This window comes from Panthera pardus, unplaced genomic scaffold (genome assembly GCF_024362965.1).
Source record: "Panthera pardus isolate Hobbes unplaced genomic scaffold, ASM2436296v1 HiC_scaffold_16, whole genome shotgun sequence".
In the NCBI taxonomy this organism is placed as follows: Eukaryota; Metazoa; Chordata; class Mammalia; order Carnivora; family Felidae; genus Panthera; species Panthera pardus.
The window spans coordinates 107,842,398-107,862,205 of record NW_026526721.1 but is presented as its reverse complement, the minus strand read 5'-3'; the positions used below and the strand labels follow the sequence as shown (position 1 = coordinate 107,862,205).

At 39.7% G+C, this 19,808-nt stretch overlaps 1 pseudogene; it reads left to right on the top strand.

Annotated features, from left to right (window-relative positions):
- LOC109258051 (vomeronasal type-2 receptor 1-like) overlaps positions 1-14,744 on the top strand; it is a 34,770-nt pseudogene extending 20,026 nt beyond the window's left edge.
- Positions 14,745-19,808: the final 5,064 nt, after the last annotated feature.

Below are 19,808 nucleotides of genomic sequence, written 5' to 3'. Positions count from 1 at the left end.
TATGGCAAAGGAGGCAAGAATATACAATGGAGAAAATATAGTCTCTTCAATAAATGGTACTATGAAAACTGGACATGCAAAAGAATGAAACTGGACCACTTTCTTACACTATATACAAAAATAAACTCAAAATGGATTAAAGACCTAAATGTGAGACCTGAAACCATAAAACTCCTAGAAGAAAACTTTGGCAGTAATTTCTTTGACATCAACCTTAGCAACACTTTACTAGATATGTCTCCTCAGACAAGAGAAACAATCAAAAAAAAAAAAAAAAAAAAAAAAAGCTTTTGCACAACAAAGGAACCCGTCAACAAAATGAAAAGGCAACATACTGAATGGGAGAAGATACTGCAAATGACATATCTGATAAGGGGCTAGGATCCAAAATATATAAATAATTTATACAACTTAAGCACCAAAAAACAAGTAATCCAACTAAAAAAATGGGCAAAGGACTTAAATAGACATCTTGCAAAAAAAAAAAAAAAAAAAAGACATACAGGTGGCAAACAGACACATGAAAAGATTCTCAAAATTACTAATCATCAGGGAAATGCAAATGAAAACTGTAGTGAGATATTGCCTCATATCTGTCAGAATGGTTAGAATCAAAAAGATAAAAAATAATAATAAGTGTTGGCAAGTATGTGGAGAAAAGGGAACATTTGTGTACTGTTGTGTACTCTTGGTGGGAACGTAAATTGGTGCAGCCACTGTGGAGAATAGTACTGATTTTTCTAAAAAAATTAAATAGAAATATCAAATGACTCAATAATTCTGCTATTGGGTATTTATCCAAAGAAAATTTAAAAGACCCCACTAATTCAAAAAGATGTATGCTCCTCTATGTTTATTGCAGAATTATTTACAATAGCCAAGATATGGAAGCAACACAAGTGTCCATCCATAGATGAAGAAGTGGTGTGTATATGTATATAATGGGATATTACTCAGACATAAAAAAACGAGATCTTGCCATTTGTGATAACACAGATGGAACTAGAAAGTGTTAAGCTAGGTGAAATAAGAGAGAGAGGCAAACAAATTGATGATTTCCAAGAGAGAAAGGGGGTGAGGGGGATGGACAAAATGAGTGAAGGGGAGTGGGAGGTACAGGTTTCCGGTTATGGAATAAATAAGTCGTGGGGAATGAAAGGTAGAGCATAGGGAATATAGTCAACGGTACTGTAATAATGTATGGTGACAGATGGTACATATACTTGTGGTGAGCACAGGGTAACGTATAGACTTATGGAATCACTATGTTGTACATGTGAAACTAACATAACATTGTCAATTATACTTTAAAAAAGAAAAAAAGAATGCGGGAGCAAAGCAGGAGTTCTCCCTGGTCAAAAATTGGACAACTTGAGCATCAAGAAGGAAAATAAATGCAGTAAAATAAAACACATTTTAAAATCCATAAGTTCATAATGATAGTCTCTCTCCTCTTTCCAAAATTGATCAGCTTTGGAAGATTGTTTGGAACCAACCTGTTATTTCACGGACTACTAAATAAAGGAAAAGAAGTAAAAAACAAAAGCAAGCAAACACACACACACACACACACACACACAACCCAAAATACTGCCTTCACAGCACTTACAGTGAAATCAATTAATTAATTGAGCCAATGTTTGTTGAGCACAATATTATAGATGCTAGACACTATCTTACGAACCGGGAATACATCAGTGTACAAAACAGAACAAATCTTTGACTAATGGAACATTTCGGTGGGAGGAAATAGGCAATAAAGAAGACAAATAAGTAAATTATGTTATCTTAAAGGGTGATAGTGCTGTAGAGAAAAAGTTATAAGGATTAAGATAGGGAATGATGGAGTCAAGGTTGTAATTTTACATAATGTAGTCAGGGAAGGCCTCACCGGGGTGACATTTGAACAAAACTTAAAGGGAAGTGAATCCATGCATTATCTAGGGGAGGAGCATTTTGGACAGAGGGAATGGCAACTTCTAAGCTCTGAGGCAGGGGTGTGGTTGGCATTTTGGAGAAACAGCAAAGAGGTCAGTGTGGCTACTAGGAGGGAGGGAGAAGGAAGGAAGAGAGGTGAGAGAGTAGATCACATAGGACCTTATTGGGTATTTCAGGACTTTGACTTTAACACTGAGTGAAAAGGGGAGCCACAGAAGAGTCTTGAGAGAGGAGAGTAATGGTCTGACTTAGGGTTTAAAGGATCATCTGTCTGCCATGTTGCAAATAGCCCTAAGGAGTGGGCTGGGGTGGGGAACAAGAGTAGAAAAAGATAAACCAATTAGAAGACCAATAAAATAATCCAAAATAATGCGGGTGCTTGAACTAAGATAGATGTGATGGAAGTGACACATAATAGTCACATTCTGGATGTCTTACAGTTAGAAGCCCCTGGACTTGCAAGTGTTCTGCCCCAAATAATTAGTGGACGGTACCAGGTATGATTTAACTCATGATGGCAAGCTGAATCTGGAGGTTGGGGAGCAGACGGGCCTGAGTGAAGGAGAGGGTGTATATATGCATGCAAGTAATGCAAGATAAAGATATGGATGAGAATGGTGGTGTTGGTGACAGAAATGGGGAATTTGGGAGGAGGAATAGGCTTAATGGGAATAGTTTTGACATGTTGACTTGGAGGTGATGGTAGAAACTAAAAGTAGGGACACGTTGGAAGTTTAGGATATGGAATTAGAGGTCAGGTGGGATAGGTTGGCAGAGATCAGGATTTGGGAGTCCTTATATAGAGCTGCTGGTTGAAAAAAAAGAGTGAATGAGCTGCTTTATGTGAAGAGATTAAAGCAGAGGATTAAGGAGCAAACCTAAGAAAATGCCTACAGTGATGAGGAAGGTGGAGGAGGTAGAGCTGACAAAGTAAATAAAAGGCCCAATGGAAGCCAAGGGCGCCTGAATCTCAAGGCAGGATTGATCAAGAGTGCCAAATATTGAAGAAAAACACCAGAGAATTTAGCTAGAGGAAAAGCTAGCAGACACGGCAAGAAACATTTTAGTGAGATGAGTGGGTTAGAAGCTAGGTTACAGGGGTTAAGACAGAAAGGGATACTTAGAAATGGAGCAAAAAGGCATCAGTTCATTGTTCATGATGATTTTATTTTATTTTTTTAATATTTTTATTTATTTTTGAGAGAGAGACAGAGTGTGAACGGGGGAGGAGAAGAGAGAGGGAGACACAGAACCTGAAGAAGCCTCCAGGCCCTGAGCTGTTCAGCGCAGAGCCCTACACGGGGCTCCAACTCACGAACCCTGAGATCATGACCTGAGCCAAAGTCAGATGCTTAACCGACTGAGCCACCCAGGCGCCTGATTCATGATGATTTTCAAAGAAAGGTATATAAAGAGCTCTTTTCAAAAGACTAGGTCTAGAGAGAGGAAATCCAGTTCATTCTGTGATATCTCACACACACACACACACACACACACACACACACACACACACACACACCTTTTAAGAAGGCTATCTATTGTGTATAGCAATACATACTTCAGTAATGTTACATACCATAACTGATCTCCCAGATATCTAATATTTTTTATGGTTATCTAATTCAGATTTCACCTGCAAAACTCAACATAGGAAAATTCTGATTTCCAAAATAAATATAAATATGATTGTTCATTTTCCAAAATAACTCTTTCCTTAATGGAAACCACATTTTATCTCCCTTTTAAATAGGAAGCTCTTTATTTACATTAAGATATAAACTGATTTACAAACATTGCATTTGTACTAGGTTTGAAAGTGTACATCCATGTAGAATATAAAGGGAGACCTGCATTTACTATTGAGCTTTCAAAATTCCTTTTTGTGAGAAAATATTCCAGTGTTATGCCTTGTCCATGTTTCCTTTTTTGCCCTGCCAATTTTTCCCATGGAAAAGATCTTTTGTTTTTCTTTTCTACTGACTCTCTTTAACTTTCAGACTATGTTGGGATGACCTTGTGAGAAGAAATCTTTTTCAGGCTCTCAAGATAATTCTTGGGATCACAGGACCCCCACAAGCAGAAACAGAGTTGGCAAATTGTCCCTTCCCCAGAGTATCATGGGCATGGAGGTTGGTCTGAGGCCCCAAAGTTGGAAAGAGCTAGCTTTAAGATGAGCTCTGGATTTCTAGAATCAGCCATAAGATGACTTTTAGCAAAATTCCTCTCTAGGGTCTCCAGGTGTCATTCATTCTCTTTGTCTGTCATCCATGCCTAGCTATCTTGGGTTTCCTGAGATATCACAAACCCCCTAGAAATCCAGATGTAAACTCTTTCTGTCCTCCCCTGGTCCCCCAGTGGAGACAAAAGGCTTTGTTACATGCATTGATCGTGTTTGTCTTTGCTAGCTTTTCCATTTGGTGTGTACTGATCTATGTCGTCCTGGGACCCGGAAGGGGATTCATCAAGGGGAACCAATATGCTGTTTTGACCTCATCGCATGTGCTGATGGACATGTGTCATGGGAACCAGGTAGAGATGATCATATTTTTCATTGATACTGAAATGCAATTAGAGTAAGCATGCTTTGGTAAACAGGGCTTTAGGAGTGATCTTTATAAATAGGTGTAAACAACTTATAACAAAAATCATTACAATCCTTCAAACTGTTGGATATTCTGTGTAGTTTGAAAAAAACCCATAATATTGGGTTTCAGTTCTAAAGCTGCTACAGTTGGGAATTTAAGAGAAAGAATTTAAGAGAAGAAAAATTTTAAAAATGAAATGTGAAATGTAAATAAATGGAATCATAAAAAGTACTTAAAATTATTTCAGTTTATAAAATACATTAAACATCAGTTATGTAAGAAATAGTGAATAATTGGAGAAACAGGTGAATTACTGTTCTGTATTCTACTGAATTATCTCTAGTTTGGAACTGTAAGATATAGAATTCCATCCCTAAAGACAGTGGACTTAAGGCCATAATTGCTCAAGGTTTGTAGGATGAATTTTACAGATGAATTCTTTACTGCTCCATGAATTCTTCTCTACAACCTGATGAATTTCTGCTCTTCATGACCAGGAATTTACCTGGGTTTGGTGCGCGTAGCCTTATGAAGCATGTTGGAGCAGGTATACTTTTATCTCTGCTTATCTCTATCTTTAAAGATAACTCAAAAGCTCTACTTGTCCTTTGCCCAAAGGCCCTCCATAACAATTTATTTCAAGAAGAATTTTAAAAAATGTAAAAGTTCCCCAAATAGAAAATAAGCACAATGAACAACTCCCTGAGCCCCACGTGACTCATTCTCTGAAGAGTTTTATCAAGAGAAGTCCAATCCAACAGTGAGAAGTGGTTAAAAGGGATTTCCAATCATCACCTGTACATTTCAAAGAACATTAAAGTGATCCATTTGATAATTTACTATAAATTCATCTCAAATGCCTTTTTCCTATGTTGTAACACACTCCCATGGAGCTTTGTCAACACTGTTGTTTTTGTTTCCCTTGTTTTTTTTTTTTTTTTTAAATGTTTATTTATTTTTGAGACAGAGAGAGACAGAGCATGAATGGGGTAGGGTCAGAGAGAGAGGGAGACACAGAATCTGAAGCAGGCTCCAGGCTCCTAGCTGTCAGCACAGAGCCTGACGCGGGGCTCAAACCCACAGACCATGAGATCATGACCTGAGCCGAAGTCGGATGCCTAACCGACTGAGCCACCCAGGCGCCCCCGTTTCCCTTGTTTTTAAAAAAACTTTTTTTAATGCTTATTTACTTGTGTGGTGTGTGTGTGTGTGTGTGTGTGTGTGTGTGTGTGTGTGAAAGAGAAAGAGAAAGAGAAAGAGAGGGTGGGGGAGGGAGAGGGGCAGAGAGAGAGGGAGACACAGAATCTGAAGCAGGCTCCAGGCTCTGAGCTGTCAGCACAGAGCCCAACATGGGACTCAAACCCACAAATCACGGGAACATGACCTGAGTCAAAGTCAGAAGCTTAGCCAACTGAGACACCCAGGGACCCTTGTTTCCCTTCTTATTCTCAGTCCTTCTCTGCCTGTTCTCTGGAATCTGCATCTGGAGGGTGGGGAGGAGAAAGCTGAAGGAGCAAAGACAAGATTCCCCTCAGTAGGTGGCAGTAATGTTGAATGGAAGACTGAAAACACTTGTATTTTAATCAAATTTCTCACAGTAATTCTCTTGATTGTTTCACCTGAGTAGCTTTAATTTTCCCATCCCTGGCAAACCATTTGTGGGTTGTTCTTAGGTTTATGAGGATACACACCTCTCTTCTCAACGGGATAATGGGAAGAGAAGGAAAGAGGCATCTTACTGGAAAAGGCCCATATAGGAAAGGCTGAAACCATGAAGGCAGTCCAAATTTCCACAACTAAAAATAATTCTCAATTTGTAATATTGGTTGCAGACTCTAAGACCATTGTATTGCTGCATTTTTCTTCTTTCTTTTTTTTTTTTTTTTTTTTTTTTTTAGATTTTGTATATTCTGTATAAAGGGATTTCAGTGAGTCCTGCCCTGGGTCTTTGGCTGCTCCGAGCTATTCACAGCTAAAGGGGACAATTAATTTTCTTGCAGTTAATCCTCTGTTTGTTCATTAGGTCAAAGGGAGTGTGAACAATGTGGTGAAGACTATTGGTCAAATGCACAAAAGAGCGAGTGCATACTGAGAGAGGTGGAATTCCTTGCTTACAATGAGGCCCTGGGATTCCTGCTTGTCATTCTCTCCATCTTTGGGGTGCTTGTGGTCGTGGCAGTCACAATTGTGTATGTGTTATGCAGGCATACTCCACTTGTGAATGCCAATGACAGGGATCTGGGCTTTCTTATTCAGGTTTCTCTTGTCATCATACGGCTGTCTTCCAGGCTTTTCATTGGCAAGCCATACAACTGGTCCTGTATGACCCGCCATGTCACTTTGGCAGTGGGTTTTTCTCTTTGCCTGTCTTGTATTCTTGGAAAGACTATTTCACTGTGTTTAGCCTACAGAAGTTCTAAATCCAGAGCCCGACTCCTATCCATCCACTCCCTTTATTGAAAAATCATTGTGCTAATCTCTGTTCTAGTTGAGATTGGCATATGCACAACCTACTTAGAATTGGAGCCTCCAAGAGTGTGCAAGAACATGGAATCTCGAAACATAAAGATCATTTTGGAATGTGTTGAAGGTTCTATAGAATTTTTATGCTCTATGTTTGGGATTGATGTCTATCTGGCCTTGCTATGCTTTCTTACAACCTTGGTTGCTTTCCGGTTGCCAGATAATTACTATGAAGGAAAATGCATCACCTTTGTGATGCTGGTCTTTTTCATCATCTGGATCTTTTTTGTCCCTGCTTACTTCAGCACCAAAGGCAAGTTCAAAGTAGCTGTGGAAATGTTTGCAATCTTGGCATCCAGCTATGGTTTGTTGGGTTGTATATTTGCTCCCGAGTGTTTCATTATCCTGCTGAGGCCAGTGAGGAATACTGATGAAATTGTTGGTGGAAGAGTTCCCACTATAAATAAAAGCATCCAACTGACTTTAGCTTCTGTGAGCCGTAGAAGTAGAACAGAGTGTCAAGTGTTCTGGATGACTAGTGTTGTGAGTTACATGTGTCTTTCAAAGCTGCAATGGTGACATGGTTCAATGTTCCCTCTCAGGTTGCTCCTGCAGCAGCTGCCTGATGCTCTGGGGAAATATTGAGGACTTGGGCTCTGGTAGTATGGTCCTAGCATGAGATATGAAATCTCATACTGTAAGATACCATTGAGCATGAATTAGAATACCTGTTACTCCTGAAACTGTAAACCACTACATTCAAGCATCTCAATTCTTGCATATAAGGAGTGTATAGCAGAGGGTACAAGTAATCTAAAATAATGGGTAAAAAATTGGCTCATGAATATATTCTTTTTTATATCATGGGTGTCTGATCCAGAAATTTACATTAAACAAAGTCACCTTGTGGGGACCAACAAAGACATCTTGTTAATGCATCTATTGATAGCTTTTCTCTAACTGAGGTAAGAATTATAGCTCATAAAGTCTCCCTTGGAGCAGGGCATTTGGTAAGAGAATTTATGTTTCGAAGGACTCTGCAGCATACAGATGATATTGGAGGAACTGAGATGTGAACAAAGCTCAGGTCCTTCTTGAATTCATAATGGGAATAGACAAGTTTCTTCCAGAGGGAAAGCAAGGCCTACTTCCTCCAGATTTTCCTAGATAATAGTAGTAAAATATTTGAGTTCCTATAGAATGCAAGATTTTTTAGAATAAATTAAATGATAGATATTTACTCTCTGGTCATCCAGAGTTAACTAAAATGTTATAAAAATATTTTGAATCTTCTTCCAGTTATGAAACTTAAAAGTGATCTACATATATTTGTGTGCATATGAATTAAATGTGTGGAAAAACAGAATTTGTAGAAATGCTGATACACCAAATAGCTGTGTGCATACTTGACTCTAGGAAACCAGTAGGATCAGAAACTCTCTTTTCAAGAGAAGTTATGAAGTCTTGTGAATATCAATTAGCCAAACTAGGCAGAGAGGTTCATACAGGCTTTGGAGCAGAAAGTGAAACCATGATGACTAGTTTAGCAGGACAGGTCTGTCAGGAATTTATTAATTTTTAAAGAAAGATAATTCCAGACCAGATGAAGAGGATAAGCTTCCTGTAATTTAAATAGGAAGTTTACACCACAGTTCAGCAAAGCCCCAAAGTGAGCTCATTTCTTGGAGGGCTAATGGTATCCCAGTGCTTTCTGGGCCGGCATCTATTCACCCACCCATCTCCCAAAACTTGTACAGTGCTTTGCATCATGGCCCTAGGACTCTGAGAGAAGAGCCTATATCACGGTGTGACGCATGGGAGATTGCTTTCTTTGTCCCTATACTTGATCCAGGAATGGACTTTGGAAAAGAGAGGGTTGTTTGTCAAGGTATCAAATAATACGAAAATGAGAATCCGAGTCAATTTCTTGCTCAATAATGCATGCAGCTTGAGTCTTCTCAGTGATCCATTTTGGAATTTTAAAAAATGCTGAAAGATGACTCAAGTCTAGTGATTTGCCTTACTTTTATATTCAAAATATTTCAATCTCAAAGTAGTTTTTCCTGAAATGTTGACTGCTGAATATATATCTAAAAAGGTAATTCCAGAAGTCCACCTGGGCAATATCGAAGACTTCACTATCTCCTTTCATACCAGATGGCTCAGTAATACTGTCTTATTGGACTTGTGTTCCTTGCAATTATTTATTTTTCTGATCAGCAATAGGTTTGGGAAAGTAGAGAGAATAAATATTATTAAAACAAAGTATCAACTGAACTTGCATGCTTAACTTTAATGTTTACTTGTAAAGTTTTATAATTTTAAGATACAACTTTCATCTAAAATGATCTGAAGTTATCACTTGTTGACTTGGTACACATACATTGTCATAAAGACTGGCTTATGGCAGATAAATTGAATAATATGTGTTGTCAAAGATGATGGTCTAATTTTTAATATTGATCTATTCAATTACTTATCAAGTATTAAAATGGTCCTTACTGCGTTAAAAGATAATTTTTCTCCTTGGGCGAATGGGTTATTTGTTTATTTCATTTAATTTAAATTACATTTAGCTAACATATGGTGTAATATTAGTTTCAGGTGTACAAGTTTAGTGATTCAACACAGGCATGCAACACCCAGCACTCATCACAATGAGTCCACTCTTAATCCCCTTCACCTATTTCACCCATGCCCCCACCCACTTCTTCTCTGGTAAGAGTCAGTTTGTTCTCTATAATTAAGAGTCTGTTTCTTGGTTTTCCTCTCTCTTCACCTCCCGCCCATGCCTATGACCTTTCGTTTTGCTTCTTTTTATTAATGTTTATTCATTCAGAGAGAGAGAGAGAGAGAGAGAGAGAGGGAGAGAGAATGAGTGCAGGAGGGCCAGAGAGCAAGGGACAGAGAGAATCCCAAGCAGACTCGATGGTGTCAGCACAGACTGGGGGCTCAATCTCACAAACCATTAAATTATGACCTGAGCCGAAATCAAGTGCCTGAGACTCAACTGACTGGGCCACCCAGGCACCCTTGTTTCTTAAATTCAACGTATGAGTGAAATTGTATGTTATCTTTCTCTGACTGACTTATTTTGCTTAGCATAATACTCTCTAGTTCCACCCACGTCGTTGCAAATGGCAAGATTTCATTCAAACGTGTCATTTTAAAATGATTTCTAGTAAAAAAAAAAATTACTAGAATCTCTATCAGCAAATGTTGTCTCATAAGAGAATCTCACATAGAAGTCATTCGTGACGCTCCCTGCTGGGGGTGAGCATTTTCTGGTAACCACATGCTGGGTCTTGGGGAATAGTTCAGAATTAATTTCGGGGTGTTGCATCAAAATAATGCAGTTGCTGGCTTGGGGAGTAGCATAAAGACTAATTGAAAGAAAAAAAAAGTAGAAAACAACACTTTATTAGAGGCTGACCTAGACATATGCAGGTTTGAGCTCTTTTAGAAAAAGAAATGTTTATCAGAGCTGCTCAAACCCACAATGTAAGATTGATTTGTTTGGGTTAAGGCAAAGAAAATTCTTGATAGAAAGTGAATATATTATCAAAAAGGGAAAGATACTCCAACAGCCAGATTAATTTCCTTAAAACACAAATCTGATCTCATCTCTTCCCTGCTCATCAGCTCCCAGTGTTTCCTCAGTTCTCTGCAGCATGAGTCCAGCTGCCTTAGCCAAATATTTGAGACCTTACGAACTGTTTTCCATTTTCTATTTTCAACGTTTGTCACCTGCCACCTTCCTACCCACATCCTTGTAACACAATCCAACTGGATGCCTGAAATTCCTAGAATTACCTTATTTCCTTTTTCCTCTAATGTGCTAATAGTACTCCATCCATCTATCCATCCATCCATCCATCCATCCATCCATCCATCCATCCCTGAAGGGATGGTGTGCATCAGATTCAGAGGGAGGCATAGAAGATGCACAAAGACAAGGCTTGTCCCCCATGTACAGGTAATTGCCATCATTTGAAATGAAAGATAATAAACTGACAATGATCCTATGATGTGATCAAGCTGTGATTGTGGGAGCATGGAGGTCAAGGAGGTGACACTTGAATACCTTCCTTAAGGACAAGAAGGAATTAGCCATAAGCAAGAAAGATAAACTAATGTGTGCATTCTCCCTAGCCTAGTGGTGGGGCATGGTAGGTGCCACCTTCCCTTTCCTTTTTTCTAAAGTCCTGTAGGACTTTATCTATGCCTCTTTTGTGTCATTGACCATTCTCCGCCTCATACTAGGGTTATCTGCTTCCAAATCTTTTCTCTGTTGCTGCATTATAACTTATTAAGGGACCCCTTATATGTATATAAGTAATCTTATAAAGACTATAAGTCTTAACATCACAGAATATAACTTGCATTTAAGTGGTGCCCAATGATTTTTTTAAATGAATGGGTGGATGAATAAAGTTATTAAGATAGTTAACCAGTAACCTAGAAAGGCTCAGGGGTGATGTTTCCATGTAAACTGAGGAGGCCTGGAGCATAACAGGGTTGGAGGAGGTGGAAAGAGGCTGTTAGGGAAACCTGGTGGGTAGGGGCCAGTTTGAGAGCAACAAGCACTTCACTGGGAAGAGAAGGGAAACCAGGGCTAAGAGGAAGGAGGTGAGTTGAAATGGGAGTGAGCAGTCTTAAAAAGAATTTTTCAATGGTATTCATTTTACTATTTTCCCATGGTATTTTCTCCTTCATATAGTCTTATTTTTTGAAGAAATGCTGTGTTTTAACCCTCCTGCAATTTCTTCCCTTTTGAGCTGTCATTGGGAAGCAGCTGTTCGGAACATCTAAAGGCAGAGTAGTTATTCATAATCTCAAGGTAGAATTATTAACAATTTATATAAAAAAATCTTTGTGAAATTTACTCATTTACATTTTTAGAAGATTATTACACATTTCCCCTGATAGTTTTGGGAAAACAATTTAAATATAAAAGACATAATGTGAAATGCAAATAAACCAGATACATTATTAGGGTAGGTTAACTGTGGACCGAACAATCCCTAAATCTCAGGGGTTTAACAGATTAATACTTAACACACACTTGAGATGAATGTATGTCCTATTGGTCAGACTGCTGTCCTGGACAGCCCTCTTTCAGGGGGTGATTCAAAGATTCTGCTAGATAATCTATGTTTGCCCCACCACACACCCATTTGCTGCCTTCCCCACTCTGCTCTGTGCTCCTATAGTCTCCATCACACAAATTCCCTTGTCCTGTGGCTTCCAGTGGGTTCTGTCAATGAGAGGCACCAATGGGACACTGGACAGCAAGGAGAGAGGTCAGGGTCACTGGACAGCAAGGAGAGAGGTCAGGGTCTTTGCTCTTTCAGCCATGGCTCATTCCTTTCCTGTGGCCCCTCCCCCTCCTCTCCTGTGACTACAGCTCTCACCAAGTGCCACATTTGCTGACCTATCCTTTCACACCTGAGTGTAAAAACAACTTTTCATTGTTCCTAGTCCCAGGGGGTTCACTATCCTTTGTTAGATCCCTTAACTTTGTCTGCTCATGTCTATAGTCCTTTGTTTTTTTTTTTTCTAATTTTTATTTAAATTCCGCTTAGTTAACATACAGTGTAATATTTGTTTCAGGTGTACAATTTAGTGATTCAGCACTTCTATACAATACTCAGTGCTCATCACAACAAGTGCCCTCCTTAGTACCCATCACCTGTTTAACACCCCCCCCCCCCCGCCCCCACCTCCCCTCTGGTAACCATCAGTTTGTTCTCTATAGTTAAGGGTCTGTTTCTTGGTTTTCTTCTCTCTCTTTTTTTCCCACCCTATGTTCATTTGTTTTGTACTTTAACTCTCTTCTCTTCTGAGCGTACCAGCATTTCCTGTTGGTACCCTGACTCATCCAGTGACCCAAGTTCCTTTTGCTTCACGATGCCAGTGTTTGCCAGGGCAAGCTGGAAGTATACTTCATAGGCTCTAATTCATGGATGAGTGTAAATAGACTGTGGGAAGGTCTGATGGCGGCTAGTCTGGGGTCTGGGACTTAGGAACTCTTGAAACCATTAAATAAGAATACCTCTCAAAGACAAAGCCTCCACTGAAGAGGAAAGAGTAGGAGGAAGATCCAAACTGATCAGGACAAAGACAGCAGGGGCAAAGAGAGAAAGGGTTCAAATCCATATAATCAAAGTAAATCTTACTTAAATCCATGTCATTTTGAAACATAAATAGACCTGGACATGAATGAGAACAGAGGTTTTAGATGCTTTAGGATAATGATCATGGTCAGTTATTTTTGCTAACGGGGTGAAGCAATGACAAAGATAATCTCAAATTACTCATAAGCTATTACTGTCATATGACTGATTGTATCAATAAACATTCCAGGACTGTTTCATGTGTTTGCTACAAAATGATGTGGTATGTGGCTGCCCATTTTGCCAGCAATGCACCATCACTCAGAACAATTTGCCTCATGGAAATGCCTTAGGAGTTTGGAACATACTCTTTTGAATATCCTCAATTATGAAGAATCTTTACTTTTTCAGAATAGAATTTTTAAAATTCTTATTTATTGCTAAACATTGAAAGAAAATGTAAGGGGAAAACAAGATCTGTAAAAGGCTGAATAGAATACGGAGAAAGGTAAAGCAAAACAAAACCACAATGTTGATTAGCATGTTAGAAAACTATTTTCAGCATCTACTGAAAAGGAACATATATATACCCATGACCCAGCAAATCCATTCCCAGGAATACACTAACTAAACTATGTCTGTATGCTTATCAAAAAGATGAATTGGGTAGTTGTGATGAGTCAACCACCCAAATGCCCATCAGCAGGAGAAGAAATAAATAAATCAAGATAAACCCACACAGTGGGATACCGTGCGGCAGTGAGAACGAACAGGCTGCTTTGTGGGGGAAAAGACTGTAGGGCTTTATGGTTGAGAGCTGGGAGACCAATTTAGAAGTGATTACTGTCATCTGGGCAAGAGATCAAGAGACCATCTTGGACCAAGAGCAGAGCTCTCAACAATTTGTGGCTAGCTGGACATTGTCACATCAGATTTCCTGACGTAATTTAGACATTTGGCAGTTGCATCTCAAAGTAAATATTCAAAAGAAAAGGGGGACCCGTCAGAAGGCTACAGTTTAAGCACTTAGCACCAACTCCAAAGATAATCCCATTATTTTGAGCTGGCTTTTACTGCCTTTTGAAATTCTGATTAATAAGGGGATCATTTAAGCTGATAAAGCCACCTGGGTGGAAAATGATTTTCTCAGAGTGGCTGCCAGAGCTCACCAGTAATTGAAAAACATGAATGAAAAGTTTCCTGTTTCCTTTTTCCCATTTTAAAGTTAAAATCTCACTGAGTAAACACTTTTTCTCCTTTCTGTAAGGATTCAGAGTGACAGCCTAACCAGCAAACACCTTTCTCCTTCCTCCTAAAGACACTAAACTTCATTTCTGCCTTTCTCTTTGAAGCTTTTCTCCACGGTGTCCCATTTTTTGGAGCTGGAGTATGTTGATTTATAGGTCAAGCATAAGGGTTTCTCAGGCGTAGTGCAAATTACTACTTCCTTCTCAGGTTGTTTTTATGTTTTTGTTTTTTTCTCTATCAGCTGCAGTTTCATAGTAAATCTTCCCACAGTGTTAGTCAGACTGATGGAGTGGCCAGCATCCTCACTGAGGGCCTTGATCAGGGAAGACAAAGCACAATGATTTACTTTGGTGCCCTAGCCTCAGAACTGGTTGGGCGTGATAGAGCAAAATGACTAAAAGCAAAGAGTTTAGAATAACATGGTTTGGGACCAATGTTACAATTTCTTGCTGTTTAATCCTAGGCACGTTCTTTTACTTCTCTAAGCACAAAGCCTGGCATATAGTAAACACTCAGTAACTGTTAGTGTCTTTGTCTGTTCAGGCTGCTGTAACAAAATGCCACCGAATGGGTGGCTTATAAGCAAAAACCATTTCTTTCTCATAGTGCTGGAGCCTGGAAAGTCTGGAGATTATGGCACTGGCAGAGTCAGTGTCTGGTGAAGGTTTGCTTCCACATGGTGGAAGGGATCTCTCTGGGGCCTCTTCTATGTGGTCGCTAATTCCTAACGAGCTAACGTCCCAAAGGCTCCACATCCTAATATCATCACCTTGGGGGTTGGTATTTCAACTTATGAATTTTGAAGGGGGAACAAACATTCAGACTGTAGCAGCTAGTTATACAAGTTATTTCATGAACTACTGGTAATATTATTATTAGCTTGTTGGCTCCAATGTCTCTTTAGTCCCAGCCCCGTGCACTGAGTATTTTAAACTCCAGGGGGTGCAGTGGGCCCTGCTCTAGCTCCTGGGATAGTGGCACTTTCAGGCCACAGTTTCTGAAATCAGAAACTTGGGGATCATTATCAACATTTTCTTTTTCTTCAGCTGCCTCCTCCATCCCCCTTCTAAGCCCCATGTATGCCACAATTGTCTACCAATTTCTGTCAACTCCAAAATCAATATGGTTCTCAGATCAGTCCTTTCCTCTTTGTTTACCCAAGCCATTAGACACTCTTGGCCTAGGTACTTTTTGGCACTCTTACTTTGCCTCTCTCTGCAGCAAGAGTCCTCTAAAATGTGTGTTTAATTTTGTCACTTTTTGGCTAAAATCCTTCACCATTATATTCTTGTTCTCTGTTTATTTCTCCTACTTGAAATTCCTTCTTCCTTGACCTTTTGGGGCTTCCCTTCCCTCTAGCTAGATTATTTATAATACCCTGAATTCATCTTCTCTGAGAAAAGGTAACTCCTTTCTGAATATTCCTTCCTTCTCTGTCGTTCTTTTGCCAAACATCTTTCTCCAATCCATGAAGACTCAGGTATCACGTCACTTCTCTGTGGAAGCTTTCTGAGCAGGCTCTCTCCGCTAAGTTGGCATGGGGGAACTTCTCATGCTTTGTACCACTCCACACCTGCTTTGATCATGGCACTTAGCATCTTGTGTTGTAATGACTTTTGGAAGAGACCTTGCACCATGAGCTCAGGGAGCTCTGTACTGCTCATCTCTTTATTCCTTGGTCCTTGTAGAGGGCCTGATTCATGATAGGTGCTTAATGAATGCATTCTGAATATCCTTGGTGGCTGCTATACTGGGAGACTGGCATTTTGCATCAGTGTAATCAAGATACAAATGGAACTATACATATGTTTTTGTTCATTTTTAAAGTCCCTAGGCATTACTGGCATCAAATTGTATTTTATGTTAGTTCATGGTTGTGGCTGCATGAAACCTTTCTCAAACGTGGCCCTGCTCTGTAAGAAATGCCATGCTAAAGGGTACTTAAAACACCGTTACAGAATCTGAGATGATTTGCCTCTGGAGAAACAGTCTTTAGCCTGTGGACAAAGCCACTACAAGCAATAGTCACCCATCAAGGTCAACAAAGCATGCTTCCAGCTTAGAGCCTTCCATCCACTGGCCTGGGCCACAGCAGCTAAAGCTGGTTTAATATAAACTGCATTAAACCACGAAGATAAAAATGCCTTGCCTACCCACTGAAGTTCAAGGCTCACAACTATATTTCCTGGCCCTACCAAAAGCCTCTCTGCATGAGTATTTGTCTTCCCCAACTCCATACTTTTGCTTAATTTTTAGTGTGGGAATTTTCATTTCCCAGCCCATGAAATGTTGCGGTCATTGACAATGCACCAAAGTATAGCCTCCTTTCTGGGTTTATAACAAATTAAGATAAAAGTTAAACAGTAGCAAATGAGAGGTCAAATGCCATCTTTTTTTAGGATAAACACTGGGTTGAGGATGACTTTCTTAAGAGTCAAATGGATTTCCTAAATTTGATCCCAAGAAATAAGGTGACTGGGGGTGTCTGGGTGGCTCAGTCAGTTAAGTGTCTGACTTCAGCTCAGGTCATGATCTCATGGTCCATGAGTTCAAGCCCCGTATTGGGCTCTGTGCTGACAGCTCGGAGCCTGGAGCCTGCTTTGGATTCTGTGTCTCCCTCTTTCTTTGCTCTTCCCCCACTCATGCACTGTCTTTCTCTCAAAAAATCAATAAACACTAAAAAAAAATAGAAAAAAAAAGAATTAAGGTGACTGACCCCTCTAGTCACTGGCAATGCAGCACTGAGCCCAACCCCCCCCCCCCCCCCCCCCCCCCCCCGCCATGAGAAACTTTCTAGGGAAGACTTGGGTCGTAGAAAACAAGGATATATTCCCACACCCTGTGGGCATTTCATTCCCAAAGAAAATGATAGATAAGGTGTTTGAGCTCAGCTGTGTCACTCCACTTCCCCTCAAGGGTGAGTGAGCTGTGGAGAGATGCCAAGGGTGATAAACTAGTTGAACTTCCTCAATGCAGCAGGAGTCAGGAGTAGGGAAGAAGTGTTCCCATTCAACACCAGTGGAGATAGGGGCTCAAATAGCTTTTGTGGTTTAATCAGTAAAAACATATATTAGGTGCTATTATTCCACCTCAGTATTTTTTCCTTTTAGTTCTTGTGTTTGCCTGCTGTACTGGATGATGTATGGATCAATACATAGTAATTTTGCAGAGATGATGGGATAAAGCATTTATAGGTGGCTTACCATGAACTCTAATGGTGCTCACATAAAATGTATGCCATATATCGTGCCTGTATTTTAATGCTACTAATTAAGACTCAGACTGAAAATGTTTCTAAACCTTAAACCTTGAGAAAAAAAATAATGGCCTTTTTTTAATGATCTTTTTGCATTGTTTTCTACTCAAAGGGAGTAAAATATCCATAAAAACAACTCAATTTATTTTCAAACTGTAACTTCCTTTCAGACTTCCAATTTAAAGGCCAGTAAATGGATACCTAGCATTGACCTTAACACATTAATGTTGCATTTTAAAAGCAGGGTAATATAGGGCCAGGTGATGTTTCTCAGATTTAGAAGTCCGATCACTTAATAATATCACTGTCCCTATCACTGGGCAGTATCAAGTGCCTCCTGACCTGGAGGCTGGTGTTTGGGGTGAGTGTAACCAAGATACAGAGGGAACTGGTGAGGCTAGCTGACCCTTTAGAAAGTCTTAGGACCTATGATATAAAACTGTGCCAACTGGCAGGTTTCTCCACCCAGGATGCCCACAGAAAGGGGTGGTGAAAAAGAAGTGGTATGCCTCTATTTGCCCATTGATGGTCAGCCGCCATTTTGCTGGTAGAGTGGGCTATAGGATCTGGGTTGGAGTAGGTGACTTCTAATTTTTTTTTTTTTATAGTAGTTAATGACAAGAGTTAGGATTCCGTTGGTCAGCTTGAAAACTCACCAAGGTTTTGCTTGTGGTGGTCCCAGCAGGGAAGTCCATTGGCCAGTGAAGGGAAAGGAAGGTGGAGAGATGAGCTGTGGAAGAATGAACACGCGAGCATTGCCTTCGGGACTTACATTCCAGCCAGGGAAACAAGCAGGTGTACACAGTCATTTGAAGAGTGCCAGAAGTTTGGTCATTTGAAAGAGACAATTTAAGGGCCTGTAAAATACTTTGGTCACATCACTTGCTATCCCTGAGACTTTTATCCTTTCTGTGTCTAAATTCCTTCATCTGTCGTAAGGGTGTCCTAATAGTACCTATCTCTTAGAATTGAGAAGATTATATGAGATGATGCTTATCAGGTGCTTGCAATGTCAGCTTTAAAACACTACATGCTAGGCTGGTGGCTAGGTGGCCACCTGTCTAATATCCATTAAAATATTGTAAAGCATTGTGCCTGGATCGTGTTTTCTCGGGTTCCTGCAGGAGAAGTTTATTGACTTCATATTCTCAGTGTAAAATGCAAAGTGAGCTTTTTCATACTAATGTAGGTGGAAATTGGTTCCAACTTTCTGGAAAGGAACTCGAGGACATGTATCAAATCGTCTTAAGATTTTTCCTGGTTCTATTCTAACTGAATAATTCCACTTACAGAAATTTATCCATAGGAAATAGTTATGGGTATATGAGAGGATTTATCTTCAGCATTGCTCTTATTTGCTGTATTCTCCCAAAAAACATCCTTAAACTACAACAACAGGAAGTTAGTTAAATAAATTATGATATAGAAATACAGTGAAATATGAAATACAGCTATTTCAAGGGCTATTTAATGGGGAAACGCTTTCATATTGTAGCATTGTATGAAAAAAGTACAGGGTGTTCAAGATTTTATTGAAAGTTTGTACTAAAAAATGACATTCATAATTATCATGATTCCAGTTATGTGGTTCATGATATATTATGTAGTTAAGGAAAATAGGTTACAAAACAATATTATGGTACAATTCTAATTTTATATAAAAATATATTTCTAGGGGCGTCTGGGTGGCTCAGTCAGTTAAACCTCCAACACTGGCTCAGGTCACGATCTCACAGTCCCTGAGTTTGAGCCCCGTGTTGGGCTCTGTGCTGACAGCTCAGAGCCTGGAGCCTGCTTCAGATTCTGTGTCTCCCTCTTTCTCTCTGCCACTCCCCCACTTGCACTCTGTGTGTCTCTCTCTCTCAAAAATAAAAATAAACATAAAAATTTTTTTTTAAATGTATATTTCTAGATGACATTGGAACACTAAAAATCAGATGTGAACAATGATTATTTCTGGAAGCTGAGATCATGTATGATTTTTTTTTTTTAACGTTTATTTATTTTTGAGACAGAGAGAGACAGAGCATGAATGGGGGAGGGTCAGAGAGAGGGAGACACAGAATCTGAAACAGGCTCCAGGCTCTGTGCTGTCAGCACAGAGCCCGACGTGGGGCTCGAACTCACGGACCACGAAATCATGACCTGAGCCGAAGTCGGCCACTCAACCGACTGAGCCACCCAGGCGCCCCAGATCATGTA